The sequence below is a fragment of the Nycticebus coucang genome, chromosome 3, assembly GCF_027406575.1.
Source record: "Nycticebus coucang isolate mNycCou1 chromosome 3, mNycCou1.pri, whole genome shotgun sequence".
Taxonomy (NCBI): Eukaryota; Metazoa; Chordata; class Mammalia; order Primates; family Lorisidae; genus Nycticebus; species Nycticebus coucang.
The window spans coordinates 71,740,770-71,757,648 of record NC_069782.1 but is presented as its reverse complement, the minus strand read 5'-3'; positions in this window follow the sequence as shown (position 1 = coordinate 71,757,648).

Genomic DNA, 16,879 nt, shown 5'->3' with positions numbered 1-16,879 from the left:
CCCAAGTAGCTGGGACTATGGCACCCACCACAAGGTCTGGTTATTTTTTTTGGTTGGAGTTGTCATTGTTGTTTGACAGGCCTGGGCTGGATTCGAACCCTCCATCTCCAGTGTATGTGGCTGGCACCCTAGCCACTGACCTACAGGCACCACACCTCTAAATGGTGTTTTAATTTGCATCTTCCTGGCCAGGTATGGTGTCTCACACCTGTAATTACTCAATCCCAGCACTTTGGGAGGCCCAGGTGGGAGAATCATTTGAGGGCAATAGAGTGAGACCCTGTCTCAATAATAATTAATAATAATAATTTGTGGGCGGTGACTGTGGCTCAATGGGTAGGGCACCAGCTCCATATACCGAGGGTGGCAGTTTTGAAACTGGCCCTGGCCAAACTAAAAATAGCCAGACCTTGTCTCTAAAAAATTTATAATAAATAATAATAATAATTCCCATCTTCCTGGCCCCCAATTGATGTTGAATATTTCTATGCTCCATGTTTCCTCATTCATGAAATCCTCCTCTGGGTTCTTTGCGCTCTTAATGATAGGAATTCTTTTTTTTTTTTTTTTGTAGAGACAGAGTCTCAGTTTATCGCCTTCGGTAGAGTGCCATGGCGTCACAGCTCACAGCAACCTCTAGCTCTTGGGCTTAGGTGACTCTCTTGCCTCAGCCTCCCGAGTAGCTGGGACTACAGGCGCCCACCATAACACCCGGCTATTTTTTTGTTGCAGTTTGGCTGGAGTCAGGCTTGAACTTACCACCCTTGGTATATGGGGCCGGTGCCCCACTCACTGAGCCACAGGTGCTGCCCAATGATAGGAATTCTTTATATTTGTTTGATAGTATTCCTCCATCAGTTGAGTAATTGCAAATATCTTCCCTTAGTTTGTAACTTGTCTTCACTTTCAGTTTCTTCGTGGTGCCTTTTGATGGACAAAACTACTTTTTTTTGAGACAGAATCTCAAGCTGTTGCCCTAGGTAGAGTGCCCTGTAGCCCTAGGTAGAGGGCCATGGCATCATTATAACTCATGGCAACCTCCAACTCTTGGGCTCAAGCTATCCTCTTGCCTCAGTTTTTCTATTTTTAGAAGAGACCAGGTCCTGCTCTTACTTAGGCTATTCTTGAACTTGTGAGCTCAAGCAATCCACCTGTCTCAGCCTCCTAGAGTGCTAGGATTACAGACATGAGCCACTGCACTCAGCCAAAATGCCTACTCTTAATATGTACGAATTGACTAATCATTTTATTTTATTACCATTAATATTTTTTTTTGAGATAAGAGTCTTGCTCTGTTGCCCAGGGTAGAGTGCAGTGGTGTCATGATAACTCACAGCAACCTCAAACTCCTGGGCTTAATCAATCCTCCTGCCTTAGCAGCTGAGACTACAGGTGCATACCACCAAGCGTGGCCAGTTTTTTTCTATTTTTAGTAGAGACAGGCTCTCATTCTTGCTCAGACCGGTCTTGAACTGAGCTCAACCAGTTCTCCTGCTTGAGCCTCCTAGATCGCTAACACTACAGGGTAAAGCCACTGAGTCCAAGCAACTTATCCTTTTTTACATAGGCAATGTTTATTGCCTCTTATTTGGGAAGTCTTTCCTTAGCCTAAGTTCATCTGGATTTCCTACCAAGACATTAAAGCTTATTTTATTATATTTTTGCATGTAAGCTCTTAACCCATGTGGACTTGCATTTTGTGTATGGTGTGAGTAAGGAACCAATGTCATTATTTTTGGCAAGGACTCCTGCTTTCCAGATTCTTACATAGGATAACCTCCTTTTCCCACTGTTGGGACAGACCTTCTCCACATTAGAGCAGACTTGTATAGGGCTGTCTTTGGGCATTTAAGTCCAATCCATTAATCAATGTGCCTCTCCCCATGCCAATATCTCTCTGACTTAATTACAGGCTTTGTAATTGGTCCCAGTATCTGGTAGGGTAGGTAGGGCCTTCCCATTCTTCTGCCACAGTGTTCCAGCTATTTGCAATCATCTGGTCTCCCAGGTAAATTTTCGAATCATCTTATCAAGCTCCCAGGAAACCTCTGTCATGGCTTTGATCGAGATGGTGTTGAAACCACAGATGGGGAGAGTCAGCATGTTTATGACCTCAGCCTTCCTGTGAGTATTGTACACCCACTGTCTCCTTAGTCTCTCTCTCTCAGAGGCATTAAGTCTTTATTTGGAATAATGCTCACCTATATTCCCTCACCATAGGCAATAAACATAGTCAACGTCAGGGTAGGATGGCAAGGTTCAGCTGGTACTTCTTTCCCGAAGTAGGTGGCATGACACAACCCTCCCAGTAGCAGTAGCAACTAGTAAGCTGGGCTGCAGACTTTCGGGGTGCCATTAGGGAGATAAGCAAGTCTGACTGAATCCCTCCAGAATTTTCCTTCTCCACATCCCATCCTGAGAGAATGCTTGTGGTGGAACATTGAGTCCATCCAAGACACTTGGGATCTTACAGAGTGGTTCCCAATTATGACCCTTGAAGCTGAAGCTAAAGATGTCATCCACCGGCCCATAAAGTTCATTGATCAGTGTGGGCTCTGGGGGCATTTCACCAAGCAAAGGAATACCCATATTCTGAGCATTTTCTAATACTGAGTCACCAGCACAGTGTGAACTGACTTGTTGGGTCTTTGGGAATAAGAGATGGTTGTATTGTGGACAGAAGGTTTAGTGTATTAAGTACAGACCAGGCCATCTTCTCTATTATTCCAGGGCCACAGATGAGTAGGACAGTGGGGGAGGGGCTCCTGGACCTGGACATGCGGGGGATACATCTTGGCAAAAACCACAGTACAGCTCAGCTCAGCCAGCTCTGTAAGTTGGTCCTCAGTATTCATTAAAAACTCCTCATCCATCCTCGGGCCTCATCCTGGTGCAAGTACTTCATGCTGTGCTTGTCATGACCTTTGAGTCCCCACAGCCTCCAGGGTTCAGCTGCTGTGCCTCCCCACCAGGTGGGTCCCAGACATTCAGCTTACCTCTGTAATCCCTATGATGCAGCTTATGTCTGTTTCCCTGCAAGATTGGGGTCACCTTCTGTTTCTTTTGTTCCTCTTTACTGATGCAGAGGTCCCTCCACCTGACCTTCCATGTCACAAGACAATTCTTTCAATATTGTGTCACTGATTTCACTAGGAGGCTTTCTCACACCTGCTGTTTCTGCCTGGTTCTTTTTTTTTTTTTTTTTAAGGGTAGTCAAGTGAAGCAGTGGGAGCGGGGAGGGAACAAAGGAATCTGTAACTGGTTGTGATGAATGTAGTGGTTGTAAACACTGTATTGTGGACAGAAGGTTTAGTGTATTGTAAAGGTTTAGTGGTTGTAAATACCACTACATTCAGATCAGCCTCTGCCTGGATCTTTTCTGGGGCTTTATTGTTGTTGTTTGTTTGTTTTTGTTTTTTGTTTTTGAAAGGACCCACTTTTACATGGCCGATATCCTACTCTGCTTGTGTTGTAATCTCCTGGTCTATCCATTTTCCTGTTCTTGCTCTTGCTAGAATACATGGTTCTGAGTATGGGATTACTTCCTGGTAAAATGACAGTTTTCTCCAGAAATGGTCATTTGGGTTCCACCCCATTTCCTCAGGACCATGAAAGGCAAGATCACCACGCCTCCAGGTTTCAGGGATTCTCCTGGGTCCCCCTAAAACCTCAAGCCATCACTCCCCCATCCAGATTGGGCTTCCCTGGGGCTGGTGGTGGGCACGCTGTAGATTGCAAGTCCCGTCTCCTAGGATGGGGAGGGGTGATCACCGCTAGCTTCCTTCCAGCCTTTGCATGGCAGCCTCTGTGGGCACATGTAGGGTGTGCATCATGTGTCTACGCAATCACAGGGGTCACAGAGAACAGAATTCCTAGCCATTCCCTTGAGGACACATGGCCATTAGTACCTGGTCAGGCTTCCCTACCCTGTCCTCAGGGCATTTTGAGGTTTTCTCAGCTTCCCCCACTGGGTGCCTCTACATTGATTTCCAAAGGCAGCTGAGATTTCCCTCAGTCCTGGATCAGCCCCAGGAGCCCAGAGATCATCCGCCCCCCCCTAATTTTGGTAGAGATGGGCTCTCAATCTTGCTCAGGCTGGTCTTGAACTCCTGAGCTCAGGCAATTCACCCACCTGGGATTATAGATGTGAGCCACCATGCCCAGCCCAGAAGTCATTTTAAAATTCTCTGAGACGTAGAAAAATTTCAGGAATGCCTTGGTTTCAAGAACATGGGCTGTCCCCAGATTCACTGTGACCCAGGCAGCCCTAGGTTCCTACTAATCCCAAAGTCACACTCCTCAACTGAGACTCTGAATTCTTCTCATAGAACCAACTAGCCCCACACCAAAATTGCCCTGTCACCCATGAACAACCTGAGCCCTTTCACTCCTCAGTCTCAGCCTTCTGGGAACTATCTGTGCCTCATCTTCCTCAGGGCCCAGGTCACTGTCACACCCTTAGGAGCTTTAGGTTGGCAGCTCTAGGACTCAGTTTCCTCATCTGTATGGAGGAGAAGCCAGTACCTGGTTGGAGGCTGGGGAGGAGTCCACAGCTCGGACCTGGGGGACAGATTAAATGCCCAGGTGCCTACTCTGTCCCTCTCACTGTCTCTAACCCTTTCTCTCCCTGTCTATCTCTTTCTTCCCTTTTCTGTCCCTATCTGTCTCAATCTCCCTCCCTGTCTCTCTTTTTATCCCGAACTCAGACTCCCCGTCTTTCTGTCTCTCCCACTGTCTCTCTTTCCTGCTGTCTATACCTCTTACTATCTCTCCCCATCTCTCTCCTCATCTCTCTGTCTTTCTCTGTCTCTCCTTCTTTTTTTCTGTCTCTCTCTCTCCCCCATCTCTCCCACTGTGCCTCTCTCTGGCAGGTCAGGTCCCTGTCTGATGTCCAGGATTAGCCACTGTTTTTTTTTTTTTTTTTTGAGACAGAGTCTCACTGTGTCACCCTGGGTAGAGTGCCATGGCATCACAGCTCACAGCAACCTCCAACTCTTGGGCTCAAGCGATTCTCTTGCCTCAGCCTCCCAAGCAGCCAGGACTACAGATGCCGCCACAATGCCTGGATTTGTTCTTGTTGTTGCAGTTGTCATTGCTGTTTTAGCTGGCCAGGGTCAGGCTCAAACCTGCCACCCCCGGTATATGGGGCCAGTGCCCTACCCACTGAGCCACAGGTGCCACCCAGGATTAGCTACTATTGAAGCTTCAGTGAATGGCTGATGGGCTGAACTCTCAGACATAAGCAAAGTTACAAACACACTGGATTCCCAGTAGGAGCCAGCCTGCTATGCCCTGACTCTGTTGATCCCTCCCTCTATGCCAGGGCCGTGTCACTGAATCCCCAGAGTGGCTCCCCCAGGTCTCTCTACAAGTCTACCATCTCCCCCATGTATCACCCTTATTCAGCTTCTCAATGACACTGGGACCCCAGTGTCTGAGGAACAAGACCACAGGACACTGGCCTGGGCCCCTCCCTACAGGATTGTTTTAGGACAGAAGCAGTCCCAGGACTGAACCTTTCAAAGGGGCAGCCATGCAGTGGGGTATGGCCAGGAACTGGCTGATACCGGGACATTGCAGCTGCTGCTTCCTCACTGGGGTGACAGAGAAATGCCCTGAAGATCAGCAACTCCGGCATTTAGATGAGGGTGAGATGTCAGATCTATCTTTTATGTTGGCCTCTGTCAGCATAAAACAAACACATCTGAGAAGACAAAGATACCAAATCCAAACCAGGGTTTATCTATCCCCGTCTAACTGTGCCTACTGCACTGGGCCTGATCCACCCCATCCCTACAGGGGTCCCATGAGCAAGGGGGTTATTACCCCCTTGTACAGATGAGAAAATTGAGGCACACACCTGTGCATGCAGCTGTAAGCACTATAGTATCTTCAAGTTCAAAATTGACTGTTTTCACCTTTTTTCTGTGTTGCTGAAAATATATGCACACATAATTTCACAAATGCTTTGCTTATAGCAAGCTGATATTTACACAACTTAAAACCCATATATGTTTTATGTTGAAGTAAGAAAAAGAACATAAACAGTCACATCTGGACAGCTAGTGTGTGTAGTAAGAGTCCAGAGCTGCAACTAAAACATGTAACATTAGTTTCCAAAACAGAAGATAAAGTGTTTGAATTTTGTTATTTTGCTGCCCCTTTCATTCTCAAAATGAAATATCATATATATTTTTGTTTGTTTGTTTTGTTTTATGAGGCAAAGACTTGCTCTGTTGCCTCCGCTAGAGTGCAGTGGCGTCATCACAGCTCACAGCAACCTCAAAATCCTGGGCTCGAGGAATCCTCCTGCCTCGTGCTCCCAAGTAGGTGGGACTACAGACACCCATCACACACCCAACTAATTTTTAAATCTTTTGTAAAGATGGGAACTCACTATACTTCCCAGTCTTATCTCAAACTCTTGGTTCAGGAGATCCTCCTGCCTCAGCCTCAAAAAGTGCTGGGATTACAGGAGTAAGCTACTGTGTCCAGCCATATCACATCAAGTTTATTAAGGTGTAACTTACGTACAGTAGAATACAGTTGCATAAATTTGAGCAAATGCATATAGCCCTGGAACTATCAATCTGTAGATACTATTTTCATTACCTAGAAAGTTCCATCAGCAGGCCCCCTTTGCCAATTCCTGCCCCTATCCAGTAAATATTGAATACCCAATAACCACATATTTCAGTACTGGTTACTGTGAGTTTCAGAAAGTTATAGATTGAACTTGCTGGTGGTGTAGAATAAAATGGAGATTTATTCCTGTCATAATTCTTCTGGGTTGAGCCAAGTGTGGGCCCACGCGCCTGAAGAGAAGGGTCTGTTCATGGTCATCTGAAGTCAGCTGAAGTCCCATTTTATGGTTAATACTACTGAGGCTACAACCAAATGGACCAGTGGGCCCAAATCTGGCCCTAGATGCTGGGCCTCCATCTTCTCACCTCAGAAGTGACATTAAAAGGGGGGCCGGTGGAGTGGTTCACGTCTGTAATCCCAGCACTCTGGGAGGCCAAGATGGGTGAATTGCTTGAGCTCATGAGTTCAAGACCAGACTGAGCAAGAGTGAGACCCTGTCTGTAAAAATAGCCAGGCTTGTGCAGGCACCTGTAGTCCCAGCTACTTGGGAGGCTGAGGCAAAAGAATCACTTGAGCCCAAGAGTCTGAGGTTGCTGTGAGCTATGATGCCACGACTCTTTACCAGGGGTGACAAAGTTAGACTATCTCAAAAAAATTAATTAATTAATCAGTTAATTAAATTAAAAACTTGGCTGGACATTCTGTAATCCTAGCACTTGGGAAGGTCAAGGTGGAAGGATCACTTGAGGTCAGGAGTGTGAGACCAGCCTGAGCAAGAGCGAGACCCCGACTTTACTAAAAAGAGAAATATTACCTAGGTGTGGTGGCAGACACCTGTACTCCCAGCTACTGGAGAGGCTGAAGCAGGAGGATCACTTAAGCCCAGGAGTTGGAGCTCCAATTTTGCTACTGTTATGAATCATAATGTAAATATCTGATATGCAGGATGTATTTTCATTGTTACAAAGGAGGTCGTGACCCACAGGTTGAGACCCGCTGCAATTTAAAGAGTGTCATCACTTGTTGCTATTGTTGTCATCCAACCACTGGTTCTAGGTCCTGAGGGCTCCCAGATGAGCCTCCCAAAGCTCTCCTCTCTGCTGCCTGGTCCTGCCAAGAAGTCTGAGGCCCTGTCCAGTTCCTTTTGCTCTATGTCCCTCCAGGTGGCCACAGCAATGTGAGAGGAAGGGCAGACTTGGCTGGTGGCTCAGAAAATTCCAGGGCAGAGGTGGTGCCTGGTTCTGTAGCCTTGATGTTCATCTTGCCTCCACCTGGGCTGAGAATGTGCTGGGGCCTCACATCCTTTTCCGTGGAGCAGAGATGCCATGAAGATGCCATGTCCCACCTGACTTGTCAGGGTGACCCTGGCCATCCCAAACCTAGCCTCAGCCTCATCACCTGTCAGGGGGAGCCTGAAAATTGTCAAGGGAGCTGGAGGTAGCATGAAGACAGCCCCTGAAATCATAGTCCTCCCCAGGACCTTTGCACATGCTGTGCCCTCTGCCTGGGAGTCTCTATCCCCCGCTTATACCTATAAATCTCCTCTGTTTAAGTCTTGGTCAGGGATCATCTCTACCTGGAAGCTTTCTCATATGGACCCCATGAGAAGGGTCTTGGCATCAATAAATATTTATTTAATAAATATTCAATACAATTTTTGGAGACAGTCTCATTCTGTTATGCTGGGTAGAGTACAGTGGTATCATTATAATTTATAGCAACTTCAAACTCCTGGGCTCAAATGATCCTCCTGTCTCAGCCTCCTGATTAGCTTGGACTACAGGAACGAGCTCCTGCACCTGGCTAATATTTTTATTTTTAGTAGAGACAGAGTCTCACTCTTGCTCAGGCTGGTTTTGATATTCAATAAGTATTTGAATCCATTCATTCATTCAGTAATTCTTTACTGAGCCCTGCAGGGTACCATATCTGGCTCTGGACACTGGGGCAGGCCACAATGCAGAATCCTGGGCCCCTTGTCCTTCCAGGAAGCCCTTGTGGTTTGGAGAGTAATATTGAAGTTCCAGGGAAATCTTTGAATAATGGCTCCATTCTTGTTACCTGTTCCCCAGAGATGGCCAACGCATTTATGAATCAATCATCAGAATTTATATGAGCCCAGTCCCATGAGCTTCTGGGAAAAGATAAGCACAATGAATCATAGTGCTATGACACATCAGACACTTTCTCTGTGCCAGGCCCAGGTGCCCCCTTTGGGTGGTCACAGCTACCTGTGAGGGAAGCATCATCATAGGAGGACAAGATTTAGCAAATACACATTGTCAGACACCCAGTTAACAGTGAATTTTAGATAAACAACTGTCCTACTCCATTTTCTGCTGCTATAACAAAATGCAACAGGCTGGGTGATTTATAAACAACTGAAATTTATTTGCCTCACGATTCTGAAGGCTGGCCAGTCCAAGGTCAAGAGGCTACATCTAGTGAGGGCCATTTTTCTTTGCATCATAACGTGGCTGTCAGGTGCCGTGGCTTACTCCTATAATCCTAGCACTTTGGAAAGCCAAAGTAGGAGGATCACTTCAGGCCAGGAGTTTGAGACCAGCCTGAGCAAGAGCAAGATCTCATCTCTATATAAAAAAAGGAAAATTATACAGGCATGGTGTCATGAGCCTGTAACCCTAGCTACTTTGGCGGCTGAGGTAGGGGGATCACTTGAGCCCAGGAGTTTGAAGTTGCAGTGAGCTATGATTTTAAAAAAATTTTAAATTTTTCTGACACTGATGCTATGTAGCCCAGGTGACAGAAACCTCAAGAAAAAAAAGTGGTGGAAGGCATCACATGGTGTGTGTGTGTGTGTGTGTGTGTGAGAGAGAGAGAGAAAGAGAGAAAGCACACACACCCAAGACAGCAAAAAGCATCTGAATTTGCTTTTATAACAAACCTGTTCTTGTATTAACAAACTCACTCCCATGAAAAAAAAAATCACCTCTTAAAGGTCCCCTCTCTCAACACTGGTGCATTGAAGGTTACGTTTCGAAAATATGAATTTTGTGGGGATACATTAACACCATAGCAACTACCAATAGATTTTTTTAGTATAAGTATACATATATCCCAAATTTTGAATGGGATATTCTTTTTTTTTTTTAAAGGTGTCGATTACAGTTGTGATGGCTGTAATCCCAGCATTTTGGGAGGCTGAGGCAGGAGGATTGCCTCACCCTAGGAATTAAATCCAGCTTCAGCAACATATTGAAAGTCTATCTCTATAAAATTTTTTAAAATTAGCTACGCATGGGTGGCAGGTGTCTGTGGTCCCAGCTACTCAGGAGGCTGAGGCAGGGAGATCACTCAAGCCCAGGAGTTTGAGGTTGCTGTGAGCTGTGATGATGCCACTTGCACTCAAGCAGCAAAGTGAGACTGTTTCTCCTCCCCAGAAAGTGTTCGTTGTTCATCTGAAATTCAATTTTAACTGAGTAGCCTATATTTTATCTGGCAATCTAGATTAATCATCATGCCTATTTTACAGATGAGGAAGCAGAGGCCCAGAGAGGTTAAGTGATGCCCCTGAGGCAGCACAGCCAGGGATAGCAGAAGGAAGTCTAATCAAGAATGTAGGACCCAGAGCCTTGAGCACTCAGTTCCTGCCTTGGACATGAGCTCTTGTCTCATTCCCAACCCTGGGTGGAGGCGGCCATGGGAGAGAGCCCTGTCTTGCTAGGATCAAAGTCCTCTGCAAAAACACCTGCAGAGGAGCCCATTCTGCTGGCCATCTGGACTTGGGTGTCTGGAAGGGACACTGACTGATCCCCTGGAAACAGCTGGTTTCATGTCACTGTAAACAGCTGGCACCCAGAGATGTCACAGTGCCCAACTTGTGGTGTGACTTCTCTGTGACCCGATACATTGCCATCAGTCCCTGTCACTCGATACTTGGTAAATAGTGTCCTGAGAGTGCAGGGGGGCCAAGAGCAGGGTTGGATTTAAATGCAGGACCTGACACCTGATAAGCCATCAGCACTTGCTTTGTTCTGCTACTTCGTAAATGAGTACTGATGCTTGCCACTTGTCTGTGATCAGACATTGTTAGCCACCAGCCTGTCCTAATATGTTCTTAGTTGGCAACTTTAAACAAAGTTCTGACTCTGTAAACATGAATCTGATATTTTGTGCCTTGTTCCATCAAGTGCCTCCTCCAGCCCTTGGCAAACTTGAGCTCTAACCACCACCTAAAACTATTTTTTTGCATTTTATTTTTAAATGATTGAAAAAAATACCAAAGGGGGCGGCGCCTGTGGCTCAGTGAGTGGGGCGCCGGTCCCATATGCCGAAGGTGGCGGGTTCAAACCCAGCCCCGGCCAAACTGCAACCAAAAAATAGCCGGGCGTTGTGGCGGGCGCCTGTAGTCCCAGCTGCTCGGGAGGCTGAGGCAAGAGAATCGCGTAAGCCCAAGAGTTAAGAGGTTGCTGTGAGCCGTGTGATGCCACGGCACTCTACCCGAGGGCGGTACAGTGAGACTCTGTCTCTACAAAAAAAAAAAAAGAAGAAAAAAATACCAAAGGAAGAATATTTCATGATGTGAAAATTATATGAAATTAACATTTTTTAGTCTATAAATAAAATTGAGGGGGGACATAGCCATGCCTATTTATTTGTGTTATTGTGTTTGGCTACTTTTGTAAGATGGTAGCAGAGTTGAGTAGTTAAGAGAGAGACTGCAAAGCCTACAGTCTCTTACAAGAAAAGTTTGCCAACTTGGATCTAAGCTCTTGATCAGTCACTATTCCCCATACTGTACTTAATACCTGAAAACAGTCTATGGTCTGCAGTGTTCATATACTGTGCAAACAGTGAGTCCCTTTACTTCGTAAAAGTCATTTGCTCTCTGACAACAGTTAATGCATCCTGGGACTGCATGGGCAGTCAATACATAACAAAGATAAGACCCCAAAGAATGACTCTTTGACAAAGGAAAACAGATCTTACCATGCTTGGGCGGGACCACAAATGCTGGGATGAAAAGTTGGATTTTTCCTCAGGGTAATAGAGAGCTATAGAGGGTATGTGAGAAGCAGAGGGACATGTTCAGCTTGGACATGGGGATGGAATCCCTTTGACTTTGGATTTCCCATCTGTGCAATGATCTGAGGTGGCCAAAATAAGGACCTTCCAGGGCCAGAGGCTGGAAGGAAGGAGCACTCAGCATGGTGATGTCAGGGCTTCGTGGGAGAAGCCAGTGTGCAAATAACTGAGCAGGGGTTTCTGTTTCCCTCCCACATAAAATGCCAAGCAGGCTCTGGGGGTTGCTTACACAATGTGTGTGGGAGGGCGGCTCTGAGGCTGGGGCCATGAATAAGGCCAGGCAACTCTCCCTTCGGACACCATGGCTGGTGGCATGGGGTCTCTGTTTGTGGTCCCATTCCACCATCAAATGCTAATTAAGCAGCTAGCGAGGGCCAGCCTGTGCCTTCTACCTCTGTGTTCTTTGCTCCCCGCATCTCATGGAGGTTCTGTGTTCTCATTTGTTATGGTACACGTACTGAGCGTGCACACAGCAGACACCGCATGTTATGGCCCCGCGTTCTTGGAGCTTCCATTACAGAGGGGAGGCAGAGGATGGGCCCGGAACCCACCAATATCTTGTAATTATGAATTGTGAGAAGTGCAAGGAAGTGGACCAAAAGGGACTGAGAGAGGGAATGGGGCAGCTTTGGTCAGAGAGGGCTCTGAGGAGGAGATAATTCAGCTGAGACTGTAGGAAGAGAAGATGCAGACCTCGTAAGGAGTGAGGGGAAGAGCTATCTGGGCAGAAGAAATGGCAAGTGCAAAGGCTCTGAGGTGGGTTGAACTTGTGATGGAGGCTGGTGTGGCTGGAGCATGGTCAGCAAGGGGAGGCTGCAGGGGTTGGGCCTCATAGAAGCATATGAACACAGGCCCATCTCTCTGGCTGGGCAAAGCTGGGTCCCTGAGACTCCTCAGCCTTGGACTATCCAGAGGGAATAAAGGCAGATACAGATGCCTTCAGCCAATGGGAATCAGGACTAGGTTGGACATAGTGATGGGGCTGAGGGAAAGCAGAGAGAGAGCCAAGTTCAATATGAAGAAGGGGGTATTGGAGGTGGGGTTTTGAAAGTTGCGTAGAAGTTTGCCAGCAAGAGAAAGGCATACTAGGAACATGACACTGAGGAGGCCCTAGTTGGGTCCCAGCTGGCCTCTGCAGCACAGTGATCCCCAGCCTGACCCTCCAGATGTTTCCCCCACTTATTGTGGGTAGTGACAAAGGCTCTGGGATCAGACCAGCCCAAGATCCAGTCAAGATCTGTACACTTTCTGGATGACCCTGGGCAAGTGAGGCTACACTAGGATGGGGCCCATTTTATTGGAGAGTAAACTGAGGTTCTCAGTTTACTGAGAGGGAGAGGGAGACCACCTAACTTAGGACACAGGGAAGTGGCCAATTTGGAAATGGGGTTTGTAGGTGGGACTTGGCGGGGGTGAGGGGGGACAATAGAAAAGGGAGATGACTCACTCAAAGCTACTACCCTGAGGCCTGAAGAATGGGAGGACAGGGAAGAACAGTCAACTCATCAAACACAGCAGATACAAAGGCCCTGGGACAGGAATGTGCTTGGCAGTCTCCAGGAACATCAAGGAGGGAGGTGGACTGGAGACCAATGAGGAAAGAGCAGATAGACATCAGAGGTTCCTTGAAGGCCAGAGGAGCCACGTGGATTTGGAGCAGGGAAGAGATGAATTCTTTTTCTTTTTTTTTTTGTAGAGACAGAGTCTCACTTTATGGCCCTCGGTAGAGTGCCGTGGCCTCACACAGCTCACAGCAACCTCCAACTCCTGGGCCTAAGCGATTCTCCTGCCTCAGCCTCCCGAGCAGCTGGGACTACAGGCGCCCGCCACAACGCCCGGCTATTTTTTAGTTGCAGTTTGGCCGGGGCCGTTTGAACCCATCACCCTCGGTATATGGGGCTGGCGCCCTACCGACTGAGCCACAGGCGCCACCCAAGGAAGAGATGAATTCTAAAGCTACCACCAAGAGCAGAGTCAGGGGTGACCTGGGTTTTCAGGGGCCTGGGGACTACCAGACATGCTCTTACCTGCCAGCACAGGCTGGTCCCCACTGCTAACAGACACACAAAAGGAACCAGGAAATGGAGAAAGGAGACACCCCCCACAGACCCTCGTGCTAAAGACTATGGGTTCCAGGCCTGCCCCATCCTGGCTGGGGGGCCTTGGGCATCACCTGTTCTCTGTGCCTCAGTTTCCCCACCTCCACCTATGAATCATGCTTAGTAGAGCTGAGGTGTTGGAGCACAGAGGGGCCTCCCTTCCTCACCCTGCTGTGTGAGCTCTGTTTACACTGCACCCCACCCCCATCCTTTATTCTAGTGAGTCCTCCCAGATCTAGCTGCCCAGCCCAGATCACACTGCCCAGGCTGGCGTGGCAGGCACTGATGGCCCCACCAGCTGAGTCACCATTTCCTCCTGGCCCTTTGCCTGGGCCCAGTGCTTTCTGGGGACTTTCCTGAACATCAAAAACAAGATGGGGAGGGGTGATTCCCTGATGGGGGAAGCGAGGGCAAAGACCCATGCTGGACAACTTTGTGTATACCCTGACATGGGCTCAAATTTCCTGCTGGGCCCCACCTGTAATATTGAGGCCACAATTGCATGCCTTTAAGAGTTGGGGACTCCATGTGAACACCCCATAAGTACCACATGCTGGTGCAGTCTGTATTACTCAAGGTCTCAGCCAAAAGGTTGCTGGCTTGTTTCTGTGTTCTTGGCATGCTTGTGTGCACACCTGTGCACATACATGTGTGTCAACACATGTACGTCTTAGCTGTCCCGCCCCATGAGTGGAGCCCAGTCAGAGACACCCAGCCCCTTGCTGTACAAGGTGCATTTGGCAGAAGGAACTCTGGGCAACAGCAGGAGGGCTGGGAAACTGCTGGAACAGCAGGGGTTACAGATTCAGGTGATGGCAGGATGGATTAAGTCGGAACCTGGGGAGCCTCATGCATGAGCCTGGGTGGGGGTGGGCACCTTAGGCAGAGCTGAGCTTTGGAAGGAAAATATCTAGATTGTGAAAAACTCACTGAATACCTACTATGTGTGCCAGCCACTGGTGACACAGCAGGGCCCCAATGTAATAGACACCACATTGACAAACAAGTAATACGTAACCCCAGGGAGGAAGAGGACCAGGAAGAAAAATACATCAGAGCAGGGGTAGGGGACCTAGGAGGTGCCCTAGGCTAGGGACAGGGAGAGAATCCTGAGGAGGTGATGTGTGATCTGACACTTGCAGGCAGGCAGAGAAGGTCCTCGGGAGGGCCAGGGAGAGGGAGTGCCAGGTGGAAGGCCCAGCACATGCAAAGGCCCTGAGGTGGGGATAAGCTGCCAGAGAGATTCAGACTTCATTCAGGAAGGTCTAAGCCCAGAGTAGGGAGGGGAAGGGTCTGGAGGCTGCAATGGTGGGGCCACTAGGACAGGCTGTCCTGTAACTGAAGCCCAGCAAGAACTCGTCCCCCTTCCACCCACCCCTGGCGCTCCCTGCTTGGAACAGAATGTGCTGGGAGGAGAGACTGGCAGTGGCTGTGCCTGGTGGCTGGAGCAGAGGGGAGGCCGGAGGATTCCTGAACAGCAACCCGGCCAGCTGGGCCCCTTGCCAGCATGGGAGGGAAAACAAGTGGTGGTGGCCAGTGCACTGCCTGCCTGTCACCTCGTGTTCTAGGGTTAGCTGGGCCAGGGCGGGAGACGGAAATGGTGAGAGAATCAGAGACTGGGAGAGAAATAGAAATGGTGGCCGATAGAGACAGTGAGAGACAGAGACAGACAGAGACACAGAGACAGGGAGACAACAAGACAGAGAAAACAGGAAGAGAGACACAGAGGAAGACAGAGAAAAGGGCACAGTGGCAAGAGAGATGATGAGCAAGAGAGAAAGAACTAGAGACAGTGAGTGAGACAGAGACAGAGAGAGGGTGAGAGAATGAGAGAAGAGAGAGACAGAGGCAATGAGAGAGACGATGAGGGCGGCGCTTGTGGCTCAGTGAGTGGGGCGCCGGCCCCATGTACTGAGGGTGGCGGTTTGAACCCCGCCCCGGCCAAACCGTAACAAAAAAATAACTGGGATTTGTGACGGGCGCCTGTAGTCCCAGCTACTCGGGAGGCTGAGGCAAGAGAATCGCCTAAGCCCAGGAGTTGGAGGTTGCTGTGAGCTATGATGCCACGGCATTCTACCGAGGGCAACAAAGTGAGACTCCATCTCTTAAAAAAAAAAAGAGAGATAGAGAGATGATGAGACAGACATAAGGAGATAGTGAAAGAGAGACTGAGAGAGAGACAATGAGAGTGAGACAGAGACAGAGGCACAGTGTGAGAATGACACGGGGAGACAGACAGAGGACACAAAGGTGGTAAGAGAGAAACGGACAGAGATGAAGAGACATGGAAAGAGACTTGGCATTCGACCCTCTGTGTGGGTGATGAGTCTGATTGGAGTGGGACCTGGGAACAAATAAGGGGAGTGATAACCCCTACCCCAATAAAAATCTTCATTCACACCAGAGAAGGTGGGGCAAGGGTTCCCCAATCACTTAGCCGGCAAACCTCATGCCTGCTATGTGCTGGAACTGGGGATAGCTCTGCCTTGCCCAGTGCTTAGATGAACAAGTAAACATCTAAGTAGGAATTTCAGGGAGTGATGAAGGCTACAAAGACAACAGAACAGGGTGGGTGGGAGAAGGAGTAAATGGGGCTGCTGCTGATTTTAGCTAGGAGGTTGGGATGACCCTAAAAAGGTGAGGCCAAAGGGTAAAGAGAAGCCAGCCATGGGGAGAAGTGCCTTTCAGCAGAGGGAATAGCATGTGCAAAGGCCCTGAGGTAGGAATCAACTTGGGGTGTTTTAGTAAAAGTTAGGGAGGGAGCCAGAGCTGGAGGGAGAGGTGGACAGGGTCTTAGGAGCCAGGGGAGAGATGGGGTTTTATTTTATATTTGATATCAATCAATCATCTTACCCTGAGCTCCCTGGGCCCCTCCCTCTGCTCAGGAGGTTTCCTAAATTGGGACTGCCTGAGCCAGTTTCAGCCAGGTTGCCATTTATCTCCACCACAAAATTCTTTTTTAGGAATCAAGTTTCCCATAGTTGCTAACTCAGGAGTCCTGAGGACACAAGATGTCATATCCTCCCAATTCCCCTGGGGGAAACCTTTTGTACAACTGCACCTGCATCTGCTGTTGGAATAAACACCTCAGACTCTTCTCAGTTTGGGAACATGGATGTGGAAACTGGGATCTGGTGTCTCACATGCCT